Source organism: Onthophagus taurus, chromosome 10 (genome assembly GCF_036711975.1).
Source record: "Onthophagus taurus isolate NC chromosome 10, IU_Otau_3.0, whole genome shotgun sequence".
Taxonomy (NCBI): Eukaryota; Metazoa; Arthropoda; class Insecta; order Coleoptera; family Scarabaeidae; genus Onthophagus; species Onthophagus taurus.
The window spans coordinates 12,272,689-12,291,347 of record NC_091975.1 but is presented as its reverse complement, the minus strand read 5'-3'; the positions used below and the strand labels follow the sequence as shown (position 1 = coordinate 12,291,347).

Sequence of the window (18,659 nt, the reverse complement as noted above, 5' to 3'; positions counted from 1 at the left end):
AAAATTTGATGAATTTCGTTGTTTTAACAATTAATGGTAACATTTGTAAATCGGAGCGTATTACAAAAAAACTTTTTAAACAAAGGTTGTAGCAAATTTTATTATTAACAATATTGCTCTATTTCATTTTTGTAGTCAGATGTCTCAATATGGAGAAATTTGCGAAAATATGAAAATTTGATGAATTTCGTTGTTTTATCAATTAATGGTAACATTTGGGAATCGGAGCATGTTACAGAAAAACTTTTTAAACAAAAGTTGTAGCAAATTTAATTCTTAATAATATTGCTCTCTTTCATTTTTGCTGTCAGATGCTTTAATATGGAGAAAGAAGCGAAAATATGAAAATTTGATGAATTTCGTTGTTTTATCAATTAATGGTAACATTTGGGAATCGGAGCATGTTACAGAAAAACTTTTTAAACAAAAGTTGTAGCAAATTTAATTCTTAATAATATTGCTCTCTTTCATTTTTGCTGTCAGATGCTTTAATATGGAGAAAGAAGCGAAAATATGAAAATTTGATGAATTTCGTTGTTTTATCAATTAATGGTAACATTTGGGAATCGGAGCATATTACAAAAAAACTATTTAAACGAAAGTTGTAGCAAATCTTATTATTAACAATATTGCTCTGTTTCACTTTTGCTGTCAGATATCTCAATATGGAGAAAGAAGCGAAAATATGAAAATTTGATGAATTTCGTTGTTTTATCAATTAATGGTAACATTTGGGAATCGGAGCATGTTACAGAAAAACTTTTTAAACAAAAGTTGTAGCAAATTTAATTCTTAATAATATTGCTCTCTTTCATTTTTGCTGTCAGATGCTTTAATATGGAGAAAGAAGCGAAAATATGAAAATTTGATGAATTTCGTTGTTTTATCAATTAATGGTAACATTTGGGAATCGGAGCATATTACAAAAAAACTTTTTAAACGAAAGTTGTAGCAAATCTTATTATTAACAATATTGCTCTGTTTCACTTTTGCTGTCAGATATCTCAATATGGAGAAAGAAGCGAAAATATGAAAATTTGATGAATTTCGTTGTTTTATCAATTAATGGTAACATTTGGGAATCGGAGCATGTTACAGAAAAACTTTTTAAACAAAAGTTGTAGCAAATTTAATTCTTAATAATATTGCTCTCTTTCATTTTTGCTGTCAGATGCTTTAATATGGAGAAAGAAGCGAAAATATGAAAATTTGATGAATTTCGTTGTTTTATCAATTAATGGTAACATTTGGGAATCGGAGCATATTACAAAAAAACTATTTAAACGAAAGTTGTAGCAAATCTTATTATTAACAATATTGCTCTGTTTCACTTTTGCTGTCAGATATCTCAATATGGAGAAAGAAGCGAAAATATGAAAATTTGATGAATTTCGTTGTTTTGTCAATTAATGGTAACATTTGGGAATCGGAGCATATTACAAAAAAACTTTTTAAACGAAAGTTGTAGCAAATCTTATTATTAACAATATTGCTCTGTTTCACTTTTGCTGTCAGATATCTCAATATGGAGAAAGAAGCGAAAATATGAAAATTTGATGAATTTCGTTGTTTTGTCAATTAATGGTAACATTTGGGAATCGGAGCATATTACAAAAAAACTTTTTAAACGAAAGTTGTAGCAAATCTTATTATTAACAATATTGCTCTGTTTCACTTTTGCTGTCAGATGCCTCAATACGGAGAAAGAAGCGAAAATATGAAAATTTGATGAATTTCGTTGTTTTATCAATTAATGGTAACATTTGGGAATCGGAGCATGTTACAGAAAAACTTTTTAAACGAAAGTTGTAGCAAATTTAATTCTTAATAATATTGCTCTCTTTCATTTTTGCTGTCAGATGCTTTAATATGGAGAAAGAAGCGAAAATATAAAAATTTGATGAATTTCGTTGTTTTATCAATTAATGGTAACATTTGGGAATCGGAGCATATTACAAAAACACTTTTTAAACAAAAGTTGTAGCAAATTAGTTCTTACTAATATTGCTCTCTTTTATTTTTGCTGTCAGATGCGTCAATATGGAGAAAGAAGCGAAAATATGAAAATTTGATGAATTTCGTTGTTTTATCAATTAATGGTAACATTTGGGAATCGGAGCATATTACAAAAAAACTTTTTAAACAAAAGTTGTAGCAAATTTTATTATTAACAATATTGCTCTCTTTCACTATTGCTGTCATATGCCTCAATATGGAGAAAGAAGCGAAAATATGAAAATTTGATGAATTTCGTTGCTTTAACAATTAATGGTAACATTTGGAAATCGGAGCATATTACAAAAACACTTTTTAAACAAAAGTTGTAGCAAATTTAATTCTTAATAATATTGCTCTCTTTTATTTTTGCTGTCAGATGCGTCAATATGGAGAAAGAAGCGAAAATATGAAAATTTGATGAATTTCGTTGCTTTAACAATTAATGGTAACATTTGGGAATCGGAGCATATTACAAAAAAACTTTTTAAACAAAAGTTGTAGCAAATCTTATTATTAACAATATTGCTCTGTTTCACTTTTGCTGTCATATGCCTCAATACGGAGAAAGAAGCGAAAATATGAAAATTTGATGAATTTCGTTGTTTTATCAATTAATGATAACATTTAAAAATCGGAGCATATTACAAAAAAACTTTTTAAACGAAAGTTGTAGCAAATTTTATTATTAACAATATTGCTGTCTTTCACTATTGCTGTCATATGCCTCAATATGGAGAAAGAAGCGAAAATGTTAAAATTTGATGAATTTCGTTGCTTTAACAATTAATGGTAACATTTAAAAATCGGAGCGTATTACGAAAAAACTTTTTAAGCGAAAGTTGTAGCAAATTTTATTATTAACAATATTGCTCTCTTTCACTTTTGCTGTCAGATGCCTCAATACGGAGAAAGAAGCGAAAATATTAAAATTTGATGAATTTCGTTGTTTTATCAATTAATGGTAACATTTGGGAATCGGAGCATATTACAAAAAAACTTCTTAAACAAATGTTGTAGCAAATTTAATTCTTAATAATATTGATCTCTTTCATTTTTGCTGTCAGATGCTATAATATGGAGAAAGAAGCGAAAATATGAGAATTTGATGAATTTCGTTGTTTTATCAATTAATGGTAACATTTAGGAATCGGATATTACAAAAAAACTTTTTAAACGAAAGTTGTAGCAAATTTAATTCTTAATAATATTGTTATCTTTTACTTTTATTCTCAGATGCATGAATATCGAAAAAAATGGGAAAATATTAAAATTAGAGGTTACGTGGAAATACTTTTCCTGAAAAATTTTCCTTTTCCATTAGGAGGGCGATCGCTTACGAAGCGGAAAAACAAACCAATTTTCATTTTTTCGCAATCGGTTTGCACTTGACATTGCAATGTATGAATATTTTAAAATTTTTCTCCATTTTTCGTATAAAAGGGTTAGTTTGGGTAGCAATCGGTACACATTTAGGTTTGATCAGTTAGTCCGATTAAAATGAAAGTTATTTTTGTCGTTTTAACCGTTTCTCGTGAGTTTTTTTATTTTTTCTTTTTTCACTGTGATTATTTTTTTATTAGAAATTGTCCTCTTTTCTACGGCCGCTACTAATGATGTTACTGAATTTACCACTGATAAATGTCTTCCAGGATCCGATAGGCATTTTCGTAAATATTATTATAAAAACATTTTTTATTCAAAAATAATTATAATTATTATATTTGCGTTTTAGTCAAAGATGCATTGCAGTATCTATCGCTCTAAAAAAATAAGAGTAATAATAATAACAAACATTTTCAGTTAATAATTTTGGGGATCAAGTCATAAAACTTGTGGATAAAGTTGTTGACAGTTTAACTAAAGAAGAGCATTGTGAGTAACTGTATTGATTTAATTATAGTACAAATTAATTTTAGTTTGTTTTAAAGGCTTGAATAGCACCTCCACAGCAAATATACCCTCCATCTATCCAGAAAACTGCCAATACTAAAAGCATCTTTTCGCTGTTTAATCTTTTAAATTATGAATAAGAATGTAAGCGCATCTCAAAAGGGGGAAAAAATAATAAAATTTTAATTTCAAATTAATCGACGACTTTTATATCAATTAATTTTTTCAAAAAAATAATAAATTCATAAATTATAATTATAATTTCATAAATTTGACAGATTTCTCGTAATTAATTTTTTTTTGAAAATTTTAATAATATTACCTTATAATTTTTATATCATATAATAAACTAGAATCTTCAAGCTTTAATTTAGCATATATTTCATATCATTATCCATAAAAATTTAGAAAATATAATTTTTTTAAAATTTTTATTTTATATATAAATTCAACAATTTCTTCTTCAATAATTTTTTCCTCAAATTTTTAATAATATCATCTTACAATTTTTACATCACATCATAAACTAGAACCTTCAAGCTTTAATTTAACATATATTTCATATCATTATCCATAAAAATTTAGAAAATATAATTTTTTTAAAATTTTTATTTTATATATAAATTCAACAATTTCTTCTTCAATAATTTTTTCCTCAAATTTTTAATAATATCATCTTACAATTTTTACATCACATCATAAACTAGAACCTTCAAGCTTTAATTTAGCATATATTTCATATCATTATACATAAAAATTTAGAAAATATAATTTTTTTAACATTTTTATTTTATATATAAATTTAACAATTTCTTCAAAAATAATTTTTTCCTCAAATTTTTATTAATATCATCTTACAATTTTTAAATCACATCATAAACTAGAACCTTCAAGCTTTAATTTAACATATATTTCATATCATTATCCATAAAAATTTAGAAAATATAATTTTTTTTAAATTTTCATTTTATATATAAATTCAACAATTTCTTCTTCAATAATTTTTTCCTCAAATTTTTAATAATATCATCTTACAATTTTTACATCACATCATAAACTAGAACCTTCAACCTTTAATTTAGCATATATTTCATATCATTATACATAAAAATTTAGAAAATATAATTTTTTTAACATTTTTATTTTATATATAAATTTAACAATTTCTTCAAAAATAATTTTTTCCTCAAATTTTTATTAATATCATCTTACAATTTTTAAATCACATCATAAACTAGAACCTTCAAGCTTTAATTTAACATATATTTCATATCATTATCCATAAAAATTTAGGAAATATAATTTTTTTTAAATTTTTATTTTATATATAAATTTAACAATTTCTTCAAAAATAATTTTTTCCTCAAATTTTTATTAATATCATCTTACAATTTTTAAATCATATCATAAACTAGAACCTTCAAGCTTTAATTTAACATATATTTCATATCATTATCAATGATATGAAATATCATTTATAAATATCATTTACAATTTTTGTAAAATTATCTTATAAGTTTAATATCATATCATAAACTAGAATGTTTAAGCTACAATTTAACATATGTGTTATTGATTCTGATTTTTAAAAATATAGATGATATGATTTTTTAAAAATTTCGTATAATTTTTCATTCATAAATTTGAGTCTCCTCTTTAATAATATTTTCCAGGAAATTTTAATAATATCATTTTATAATTTTTATGTTTATTTCTTTGAAATTTCAATAATACGATCTTATATTTTCTATATCACATCATAAACTAGAATGTTTAAGCTACAATTTGAGACACATATCATATCATTATTCATAAAAATATAGTAGATATGATTTTTTGAAAATTTCTTTAATTTTTGATTAATAAATTAGACAATATCCTCTTTAATAATTTTTTTCTGGAAATTTCAATAATATTATCTTATAATTTTTGTATGATATCATAAACTAGAATTTTCAAGCTTTAATCTAACATATATTTCATATCATTATACATAACAATTTAGAAAATATAATTTTTTTAAAATTTCTTTTATTTATAAATTTGACAATTTCTTCTTCAATAATTTTTTCCTTAAATTTTTAATAATATCATATTACAATTTTTACACCATATCATAAACTAGAACCTTCAAGCTTTAATTTAACATATATTTCATATCATTATACATAAAAATTTAGAAAATATAATTTTTTTAAAATTTCTCTTTTATACAGGGTGTCTCAGCGAGACCGGTCATTAGACGTTTCTGTGGTTCTGGCCAAAATAAAAAATTGAGAATTCAGACTTAAGTATTATCAATTACGTTCTCTTCGTCTAAAATATTTTCAGATTTCTAGCACTTCCGGTTATACCGGAAGTCGCCACCTACTTTATTTTTTTAAATGGAACACCCTGTATATTTTTACATATTTGGATTTGTCTGTTTTGAAGGTTTATAAATAACTTTACTTCTTGCAATTTGATTCGGCCGTTCTCGAGTTATTCGATTTTTTCTAGAAAAATCTGCTCCAACGGACATTTGTTCAAAAAATCATAGAACACTCGATTTTTGAGATATCAATTTAGGATTCAGAACATACTTAAACAACATGATGGAGTATGTTTTGGTGCCAAGAACGGCTGTCTAGATCGTTTGGTCACTTTACTATGACACGTTAACTTTTCGAAATTTAGAACTATCATAACTTCATTTTTTTAAATGGCACCCCCCATATTTTATTACTTAGTCGTCTTCGGCGTCTCATTTTACATCTTTTACACTCTATATGTCCTATGCCTAACATTAATAGTTTGAGAAATAATTAGGGTTTTTTGAAAAATGCTCACATATATCGATATTAACCTAGTGTTTAAATCACACCATAAACTAGAACCTTCAAGCTATAATTTAGCATACATTTCATATCATTATCCATAAAAACATAGAAAATATAATTTTTTTAAAATTTCTCTTTTATATATAAATTCAACAATTTCTTCAAAAATAAGTTTTTCCTAAAAATTTCAATTATATCATCTTACAATTTTTACATCACATCATAAACTAGAACCTTCAAGATTTAATTTAGCATATATTTCATATCATTATACATAAAAATATAGAAAATATAATTTTTTTAAAATTTTTATTTTATATATAAATTCAACAATTTCTTCTTCAATAATTTTTCCCTCAAATTTTTAATAATATCATCTTACAATTTTTAAATCACATCATAAACTAGAACCTTCAAGCTTTAATTTAGCATATATTTCATATCTTTATCCATAAAAATTTAGAAAATATAATTTTTTTAAAATTTTTATCTTATACATAAATTCAACAATTTCTTCTTCAATAATTTTTTCCTCAAATTTTTAATAATATTATATTATTATTTTTACATCACATCATAAACTAGAACCTTCAAGCTATAATTTAGCATACATTTCATATCATTATCCATAAAAACATAGAAAATATAATTTTTTAAAAATTTCTCTTTTATATATAAATTCAACAATTTCTTCAAAAATAAGTTTTTCCTAAAAATTTCAATTATATCATCTTACAATTTTTACATCACATCATAAGCTAGAACCTTCAAGATTTAATTTAGCATATATTTCATATCATTATACATAAAAATTTAGAAAATATAATTTTTTTTAAATTCTTATTTTATATATAAATTCAACAATTTCTTCAAAAATAATTTTTCCCTCAAATTTTTAATAATATCATCTTACAATTTTTAAATCATATCATAAACTAGAACCTTTAAGCTTTAATTTAGCATATATTTCATATCATTATACATAAAAATATAGAAAATATAATTTTTTTTAAATTTTTATTTTAAATATAAATTCAACAATTTCTTCTTCAATAATTTTTTCCTAAAAATTTCAATTATATCATCTTACAATTTTTAAATCACACCATAAACTAGAACCTTCAAGCTTTAATTTAGCATATATTTCATATCATTATCCATAAGAATTTAGAAAATATAATTTTTTTTAAATTTTTATTTTATATATAAATTTAACAATTTCTTCGAAAATAATTTTTTCCTCAAATTTTTAATAACATCATCTTACAATTTTTAAATCACATCATAAACTAGAACCTTCAAGCTTTAATTTAGCATATATTTCATATCTTCATCCATAAAAATTTAGAAAATATAATTTCTTTAAAATTTTTATTTTATATATAAATTCAACAATTTCTTCCTCAAATTTTTAATAATATCATATTACAATTTTTACATCACATCATAAACTAGAACCTTCAAGCTTTAATTTAGCATATATTTCATATCATTATACATAAAAACATAGAAAATATAATTTTTTTAAAATTTTTATTTTATATATAAATTTAACAATTTCTTCTTCAATAATTTTTTCCTCAAATTTTTAATAATATTATATTACAATTTTTAAATCACATCATAAACTAGAACCTTCAAGCTTTAATTTACCATATATTTCATATGATTATCCATAAAAATTTAGAAAATATAATTTTTTTTAAATTTTTATTTTATATATAAATTTAACAATTTCTTCAAAAATAATTTTTTCCTCAAATTTTTAATAACATCATCTTACAATTTTTAAATCACATCATAAACTAGAACCTTCAAGCTTTAATTTAGCATATATTTCATATCTTTATCCATAAAAATTTAGAAAATATAATTTTTTTTAAATTTTTATTTTATATATAAATTCAACAATTTCTTCTTCAATAATTTTTTCCTAAAAATTTCAATAATATCATCTTACAATTTTTAAATCACACCATAAACTAGAACCTTCAAGCTTTAATTTAGCATATATTTCATATCATTATCCATAAAAATTTAGAAAATATAATTTTTTAAAAATTTATTTTATATATAAATTCAACAATTTTTTCTTCAATAATTTTTTCCTCAAATTTTTAGTAACATCATCTTACAATTTTTACATCACATCATAAACTAGAACCTTCAGGCTTTAATTTAGCATATATTTCATATCATTATACATAAAAATTTAGAAAATATAATTTTTTTTAAATTTTTATTTTAAATATAAATTCAACAATTTCTTCAAAAATAATTTTTTCCTCAAATTTTTAATAATATCATCTTACAATTTTTAAATCACATCATAAACTAGAACCTTCAAGCTTTAATTTAGCATATATTTCATATCATTATACATAAAAATTTAGAAAATATAATTTTTTTTAAATTTTTATTTTAAATATAAATTCAACAATTTCTTCAAAAATAATTTTTTCCTCAAATTTTTAATAACATCATCTTACAATTTTTAAATCACATCATAAACTAGAACCTTCAAGCTTTAATTTAGCATATATTTCATATCTTTATTCATAAAAATTTAGAAAATATAATTTTTTTTAAATTTTTATTTTATATATAAATTCAACAATTTCTTCTTCAATAATTTTTTCCTAAAAATTTCAATAATATCATCTTACAATTTTTAAATCACACCATAAACTAGAACCTTCAAGCTTTAATTTAGCATATATTTCATATCATTATCCATAAAAATTTAGAAAATATAATTTTTTAAAAATTTATTTTATATATAAATTCAACAATTTTTTCTTCAATAATTTTTTCCTCAAATTTTTAATAACATCATCTTAAAATTTTACATCACATCATAAACTAGAACCTTCAGGCTTTAATTTAGCATATATTTCATATCATTATACATAAAAATATAGAAAATATAATTTTTAAAAAATTTCTCTTTTATATACAGGGTGTATCTGAATGACTGCAACAAACTTCAAGGGGTGATTCTTTAGTGAATTTTAAGGGTACTTTCATATATGAACCATGGGCGACTTCGGCCCCCCTGGGGAGCTACGCCCCTCCAAAAATGGCGGAAAATTTTGGTTTAATTTTTTTTTCTCAAAAACCATAAACGCTAGGAAAATGAAATTTGGGGAATATGTTTAACTCATAATAGGGCACGTTTTGGCCCTATTTGTACTTTCAACCTACCCTTCTAAACTACGTGTAGCTCCTTAGGGGAGCCGAAGTCACCCATGGTTCATATATCAAAGTACCCTTAAAATTCACTAAAGAATCACATAATCATATAATTTTTAAAAAATTTCTCTTTTATATATAAATTCAACAATTTCTTCTTCAATAATTCTTTCCTCAAATTTTTAATAATATCATCTTACAATTTTTAAATCACATCATAATCTAGAACCTTCAAGCTTTAATTTAACATATATTTCATATCATTATTCATAAAAATTTAGAAAATATAATTTTTTTAAAATTTTTATTTTATATATAAATTCAACAATTTCTTCAAAAATAATTTTTTCCTAAAAATTTCAATTATATCATATTACAATTTTTACATCACATCATAAACTAGAACCTTCAAGCTTTAATTTAGCATATATTTCATATCATTATCCATAAAAATTTAGAAAATATAATTTTTTAAAAATTTATTTTATATATAAATTCAACATTTTTTTCTTCAATAATTTTTTCCTCAAATTCTTAATAATATTATATTACAATTTTCATATCATATCATAAACTAGAATCTTCAAGCTTTAATTTAACATATATTTCATATCATTAGACATAAAAATATAGAAAATATCATTTTTTTAAATTTCTCTTTTATTTATAAATTTGACAATTTCTTCTTCAATAATTTTTTCCTCAAATTTTTAATAATATTATATTACAATTTTCATATCATATCATAAATTAGAATCTTCAAGCTTTAATTTAACATATATTTCATATTATTATACATAAAAATATAGAAAATATAATTTTTTTTAAATTTTTATTTTATATATAAATTCAACAATTTCTTCAAAAATAATTTTTTCCTAAAAATTTCAATTATATCATCTTACAATTTTTAAATCACATCATAAACTAGAACCTTCAAGCTTTAATTTAACATATATTTCATATCATTATCCATCAAAACATAGAAAATATAATTTTTTGAAAATTAATTTATAAATTTTGCAATTTCTTCTTAAATAATTTTTTCCTAAAAATTTCAATTATATCATATTACAATTTTTACATCATATCATAAACTAGAATCTTCAAGCTTTAATTTAGCATATATTTCATATCATTATACATAAAAATTTAGAAAATATGATTTTTTGAAAATTTCTCTTTTATTTATAAATTTGACAATTTCTTCTTCAATAATTTTTTCCTCAAATTCTTAATAATATTATATTACAATTTTCATATCATATCATAAACTAGAATCTTCAAGCTTTAATTTAACATATATTTCATATCATTAGACATAAAAATATAGAAAATATCATTTTTTAAAATTTCTCTTTTATTTATAAATTTGACAATTTCTTCAAAAATAATTTTTTCCTCAAATTTTTAATAACATCATATCACAATTTTTACATCACATCATAAACTACAATCTTCAAGCTACAATTCACCAAATTTTATTAACATTTTAATTCCGGAAGGATAAATTTCGGCATCAAATAAAACACACAAGTTATTTTTTAAAAATTTTTTTGTTCATTATACATATTTATTATTTCCCATCTTTTGGACCCTATACAATCTTATTAATTTTATAATAGCTAAGTACGTTGTTGTCAGGTAATACAATTATCATCAAATTCTTTTCTTTATTTTTTATAATATACTTATATAGTTATTTCTTGAGGAATGCATTTTTTTAATTTTTTTTTGTCAAAAAGCCAAAAAAATAAACACAAAAAAAGAAAAGAAATCAAAGTGGTCGATCGGATTTGTTGTACAAATATCTGACTAGTATCAACAATAATAAATCAATAACTAATTATATTTATTAATAATATTTTTATGGATTAATCCATTTAATCCTCCTCTTTTTTCTGTTAATATTATCAAATTCATTTTTTTAAATTTTTTTTTGCTTAAGTTAAATATTAATTATTACTTAACACCTATCAAAAATTTAAGACGTCACTTATTAAGGGGCACAGATCATGATATGTTTAGAGAGGTACTTGACGATCTCGAATATCTACATTAATTTTTATTAATAAACAATTTTTACATTGAATGACAAATTAAACATTAAACAACTTTTACATAAAATTTTTTTTTATAAAGTCAACATTTACCGAGATCTATACTATATTCCTATCATAGTGAATACATACAGTGCATGTATTATATCATAATTCTTAAAAATACAGATGATATGATATTTTGAAAATTTCTCTTTTAATCATAAATTTGATAATTTCTTCTTTGATGTTTATTTCTTGGAAATTTCGATAATACGATCTTATATTTTCTATATCATATCATAAACTATAATCTTTAAGCTTCAATTTAACATACATACCATATCATTATTCTTAATAATATAGTAGATATGATATTTTGAAAATTTTCCTTTTATTCATAAATTTGACAATTTGCTTTTTAATAATTTTTCTTTGAAAATTTTAATAATATTGTATCATAATTTTTATATCACATCATAAACTACAATCTTTAAGCTACAATTTAACATATGTGTTATATCATGATTGTTAACAATATAGATGATATGATTTTTTGAAATTTTCGCATATTTTTTGATTCATAAATTTGACAGTTTTTATATATTTTTTTTTGAAAACTTTAATAATATTACCTCATAATTTTTATATGATATCATAAACTACAATCTTTAAGTTTCAATTTAACATACAAATCATATCATAATTCTCAAAAATACAGATGATATGGCTTTTTGAAAATTTCATGCTCTTCTTGATTTATAAATATGACAATTTCTACTTCAACAATTTATGCCTGAAAATGTCAATGATATTACCTAATAGTTTTTATATCACATCATAAACTACAATCTTTAAGCTTCAATTTAACATACAAATTATATCATAATTCTTAAAAATGCAGACGATATAGTTTTTTGAAAATTTTTTAATCTTTTTGACAATTACTTCTTCAACAATTTATTCCTGGAAATTTCATTAATATTATATCATTGTTTTGATATCATATCATAAATTAGAATTTTTAAGCTTTAATTTAACATCCATATCATATCGAAATTCTTAAAAATACGGTCGATATGATTTTTTCGAAAACTTCGCTTTGTCTTTGATTAATAAGTTTGGCAATTTCTTCTTTAATCATGTTTTTCTGGAAATTTCAATAATATGATATTATAGTTTTTATATCATATCATAAACTAGAATCTTTAAGCTTCAATTTAATATACAGATCACATCGAAATTCTTAAAAACACGGTGGATATGATTTTTAGAAAATTTCGTATTTTGATTTATAAATTTGACAAATTTTTCTTTATTTTTTTTCTGGAAATTTCAATAAAATTAGCATATAGTTTCTATATCATATCATACACTAGAATGTTTAAGCTTCCATTTAACATACATATCATATCGAAATTCTTAAAAATACGGTCGATATGATTTTTTTGAAAATTTTACTTTATTTTTGATTAAGAAGTTTAGCAATTTCTTCTTTAATCATGTTTTTCTGGAAATTTCAATAATATGATATTATAGTTTTTATATCACATCATAAACTAGAGGCTTTAAGCTTCAATTTAATATAAGTATCATACCAAGATTTTTAAAAACACAAGAGATATGATTTTTTGAAAATTTTGCTTCATTTTTTATTTATAAATTTGACAATCTCTTCTTCAATAATTTTTTAATGGGCATTTCAATAATATTACCTTAAAGTTTTTATATCATATCATAAAACACAATCTTTAAGCTTCAATTTAACATATAAATCATATCATAATTCTTAAAAATGCAGATGATATAGTTTATATATCATAGTCTTATATTTTATATCATTATACGTAAAAATACAGTAGATATGATTTTTGAAAAATTTCTTTTTTATTCATAGGTTTGACAATTTCTTCTTTAATATTTTTTTCCTGGAAATTTCAATGATATTAGCTTATAATTTTTATATCACATCATAAACTACAATCTTTAAGCTACAATTTAACATACATATCATATCATAATTCTTAAAAATACGATAGATATGATTTTTTGAAAATTTCATATAATTTTTAAATCACAAATTTGACAGTTTCCTCTTTAACAATTTTTATTTCAAAATTTTTATAATATTATCTTATAAATTTAATACCATATCATAAACTAGAATGTTTAAGCTACAATTTAACATATGTGTTATATCATGATTCATAAAAATATAGATGATATGATTTTTTAAAAATTTCGTATAATTTTTCATTCATAAATTTGACAGTCTCCTCTTTAATAATATTTTCCAGGATATTTTAATAATATCACTTTATAATTTTTATATCACATCATAAACTAGAATGTTTAAGCTACAATTTAAGATACATATCATATCATTATTCATAAAAATACAGTAGATATGATTTTTTGAAAATTTCATTAATTCTTGACAAATAAATTAGACAATTTTTTCTTTAATAATTTTTTTCTGGAAATTTCAATAACATTAGCATATAGTTTCTATATCATATCATAAACTAGAATATTTATAAAAATATAGATGATATGATTTTTTAAAAATTTCGTATAATTTTTCATTCATAAATTTGACAGTCTCCTCTTTAATAATATTTTCCAGGATATTTTAATAATATCACTTTATAATTTTTATATCACATCATAAACTAGAATGTTTAAGCTACAATTTAACATACATATCATATCATAATTCTTAAAAATACGATAGATATGATTTTTTGAAAATTTCATATAATTTTTAAATCACAAATTTGACAGTTTCCTCTTTAACAATTTTTATTTGAAAATTTTTATAATATTATCTTATAAATTTAATATCATATCATAAACTAGAATGTTTAAGCTACAATTTAACATATGTGTTATATCATAATTCTTAAAAATACAGATCATACAATTTTTTGAAAATTTCGCATAATTTTTGATTCATTAATTTGAAAAATTCCTCTTTAATAATTTTTTCCACTAAATTTTAATAATATTATCCTATAATTTTAATATCATATTATAAACTAGAATGTTTAAGCTACAATTTAACATATGTGTTATATCATGATTCTTAAAAATATAGATGATATGATTTTTTAAAAATTTCTTATAATTTTTTATTCATAAATTTGACAGTCTTGAGACGTCTTGAGAAGAAAAGACATGATTTTCTTTAATAATATTTTCCAGGAAATTTAAATAATATTATTTTATAATTTTTATATCACATCATAAACTAGAATGTTTAAGCTACAATTTAAGATACTTATCATATCAGATAATATGATGTTTTGAATATTTCGTTAATTCTTGATTAATAAATTAGACAATTTCCCTTTAATATTTTTTTTCTGGAAATTTCAATAATATTATCTTATAGTTTTTGTATGATATCATAAACTAGAATGTTTAAGCTATAATTTAACAAACATATCATATTATTATTCATAAAAATATAGATGTTTGGAAAATTTCTCTTTTATTTATAAATTTGACAATTTCTTTTTCAATAATTTCTTCCTAAAAATTTCAATTATATCATATTACAATTTTCATATCATATCATACACTAGAATCTTCAAGCTTTAATTTAACATATATTTCATATCATTATACTTAAAAATATAGAAAATATGATTTTTTGAAAAATGTTTTTTTATTAATAATTTGACAATTTCTTAAAATTTTTATGATCGAACCCTATCTGTTCTATATCACATCATAATTTACAATGGTTCTGCTTTAATTTGAGATATAATATACATTCTTAGCTTTAAAAATAAAGAAGATATGATTTTTTGAAATTTTAATTTTTTAAACTGTCTAACCAATTTTACAATTTTTCGTATATGATGATATTTCTCAAAATTTTTATAATCGAACCCTATCTTTTCTATATCATATTATAATTTAGAATGTTTCCGCTTTAATTTGAGATATAATACACATTCTTACCTTTAAAAGTAAAGAAGATATGATTTTTTGAAAATTTCTCTTTTACATATAAATTTAACAATTTCTAAAAAATAATTTTTTCCTAAAAATTTCAATTATATCATATTACAATTTTTAAATCACATTATAAACTAGAACCTTCAAGCTTTAATTTAACATATATTTCATATCATTATACATAAAAATATAGAAAATATAATTTTTTTAAATTTTTATTTTATATATAAATTCAACAATTTCTTCTTCAATAATTTTTTCCTCAAATTTTTAATAATATCATATTACAATTTTTACATCACATCATAAACTAGAACCTTCAAGCTTTAATTTAGCATATATTTCATATCATTATACATAAAAACATAGAAAATATAATTTTTTTTAAATTTTTATTTTATATATAAATTCAACAATTTCTTCAAAAATAATTTTTTTCTAAAAATTTCAATTATATCATCTTACAATTTTTACATCACATCATAAACTAGAACCTTCAAGCTTTAATTTAGCATATATTTCATATCATTACATATAAAAATTTAGAAAATATAATTTTTTTTAAATCTTTATTTTATATATAAATTTAACAATTTCTTCTTAAATAATTTTTTCCTCAAATTTTTAATAATATCATCTTACAATTTTTAAATCACATTATAAACAAGAACCTTCAAGCTTTAATTTAACATATATTTCATATCATTATCCATAAAAATATAAAAAATATAATTTTTTAAAAATTTCTTTTATTTATAAATTTCACAATTTCTTCTTCAATAATTTTTTCCTCAAATTTTTAATAACATCATATCACAATTTTTACGTCACATCATAAACTAGAATCTTCAAGCTACAATTCACCAAATTTTATTAACATTTTAATTCCGGAAGGATTAATTTCGGCATGAAATAAAACACACATGTTATTTTTAAATTTTTTTTTTGTTCATTATACATATTTATTATTTCCCATCTTTTGGACCCTATACAATCTTATTAATTTTATAATAGCTAAGTACGTTGTTGTCAGGTAATACAATTATCATTAAATTCTTTTCTTTATTTTTTATAATATACTTATATAGTTATATCTCGAGGAATGCATTTTTTTAATTTTTTTTTGTCAAAAAGCAAAAAAATAAGCACAAAAAAAGAAAAGAAATCAAAGTGGTCGATCGGATTTGTTGTACAAATATCTGACTAGTATCAACAATAATAAATCAATAATTAATTATATTTATTAATAATATTTTTATGGATTAATCCATTTAATTCTCCTCTTTTTTCTTTTAATATTATCAAATCCATTTTTTTAAAATTTTTTTTTGCTTAAGTTAAATATTAATTATTACTTAACACCTATCAAAAATTTAAGACGTCACTTATTAAGGGGCACAGATCATGATATGTTTAGAGAGGTACTTGACGATCTCGAATATCTAGATTCATTTTTATTAATAAACAATTTTTACCATTCAATGTAAATTACAAATTAAATATTAAACAACTTTTGCATAAAATTTTTTTTTATAAAGTCAATATTTACAGAAATATATACTATATTCCTTTCATCGTGAACGCCCCCGTATGTATTATATCATTATTCTTAAAAATACAGATGATATGATATTTTGAAAATGTCTCTTTTAAACATAAATTTGATAATTTCTTCTTTGATGTTTATTTTTTGGAAATTTCAATAATACGATCTTATATCATATCATAAACTAGAATCTTTAAGCTTCAATTTAACATACATACCATATCATTATTCTTAATAATGCAGATGATATGGTTTTTTGAAAATTTCATTCTCTTCTTGACTTATAAATATGACAATTTCTCCTTCAATAATTTATTCCTAACAATTTCAATAATATTACCTAATAGTTTTTATATCATATCATAAACTACAATCTGTAAGCTTCAATTTAACATATAAATCATATCATAATTCTAAAAAATACAGATGATATGGTTTTTTGAAAATTTCGTATTTTGATTTATAAATTTGACAAATTTTTCTTTAATTTTTTTCTGGAAATTTCAGTAACATTAGCATATAGTTTCTATATCATATCATAAACTAGAATGTTTAAGCTACAATTTAACATACATATCATATCATAATTCTTAAAAATACGGTAGATATGATTTTTTGAAACTTTCATATAATTTTTAATCACAAATTTGACAGTTTCCTCTTTAACAATTTTTATTTGAAAATTTTTGTAATATTATCTTATAAATTTAATATCATATCATAAACTAGAATGTTTAAGCTACAATTTAACATACAAATCATATCATAATTCTTAAAAATACAAATGTTATGATTTTTTGAAAATGTATAAATTTTGATTTATAAATTTGACAGTTTTCTCTTTAATAATTTTTTCTAAAAAATGTTAATAATAATATCTTATAATTTTTATATCATATCATAAACTAGAACGTTTAAGCTACAATTTAACATACATATTATATCATGATTAATAAAAATATACCTGATATGATTTTTGAAATTTTCGAATAATTTTTGATTCATAAATTTGACAGTTTCTTCTTTAATATTTTTGGTTTGAAAATTTTTATAATATTATCCTATAATTTTAATATCATATCATAAACCAGAATGTTTAAGCTACAATTTAACATATGTATTATATCATGATTCTTAAAAATATAGATTTCAAAAAACGTCATGTATACAATATTCGATATCTCATGAAAAAATATAGCTACAAAAATG

The 18,659-nt window shown here is 20.8% G+C and overlaps 1 long non-coding RNA gene across 1 annotated transcript; it reads left to right on the top strand.

Moving 5' to 3' along the window:
• The first annotated feature begins 142 nt into the window (after positions 1–142).
• Positions 143–4,085, top strand: LOC139431575 (uncharacterized). The gene is made up of 3 exons (XR_011641656.1): positions 143–3,665; positions 3,731–3,870; positions 3,927–4,085. It is a non-coding gene; the product is annotated as an uncharacterized lncRNA (long non-coding RNA).
• The last annotated feature ends 14,574 nt before the right edge of the window (positions 4,086–18,659 follow it).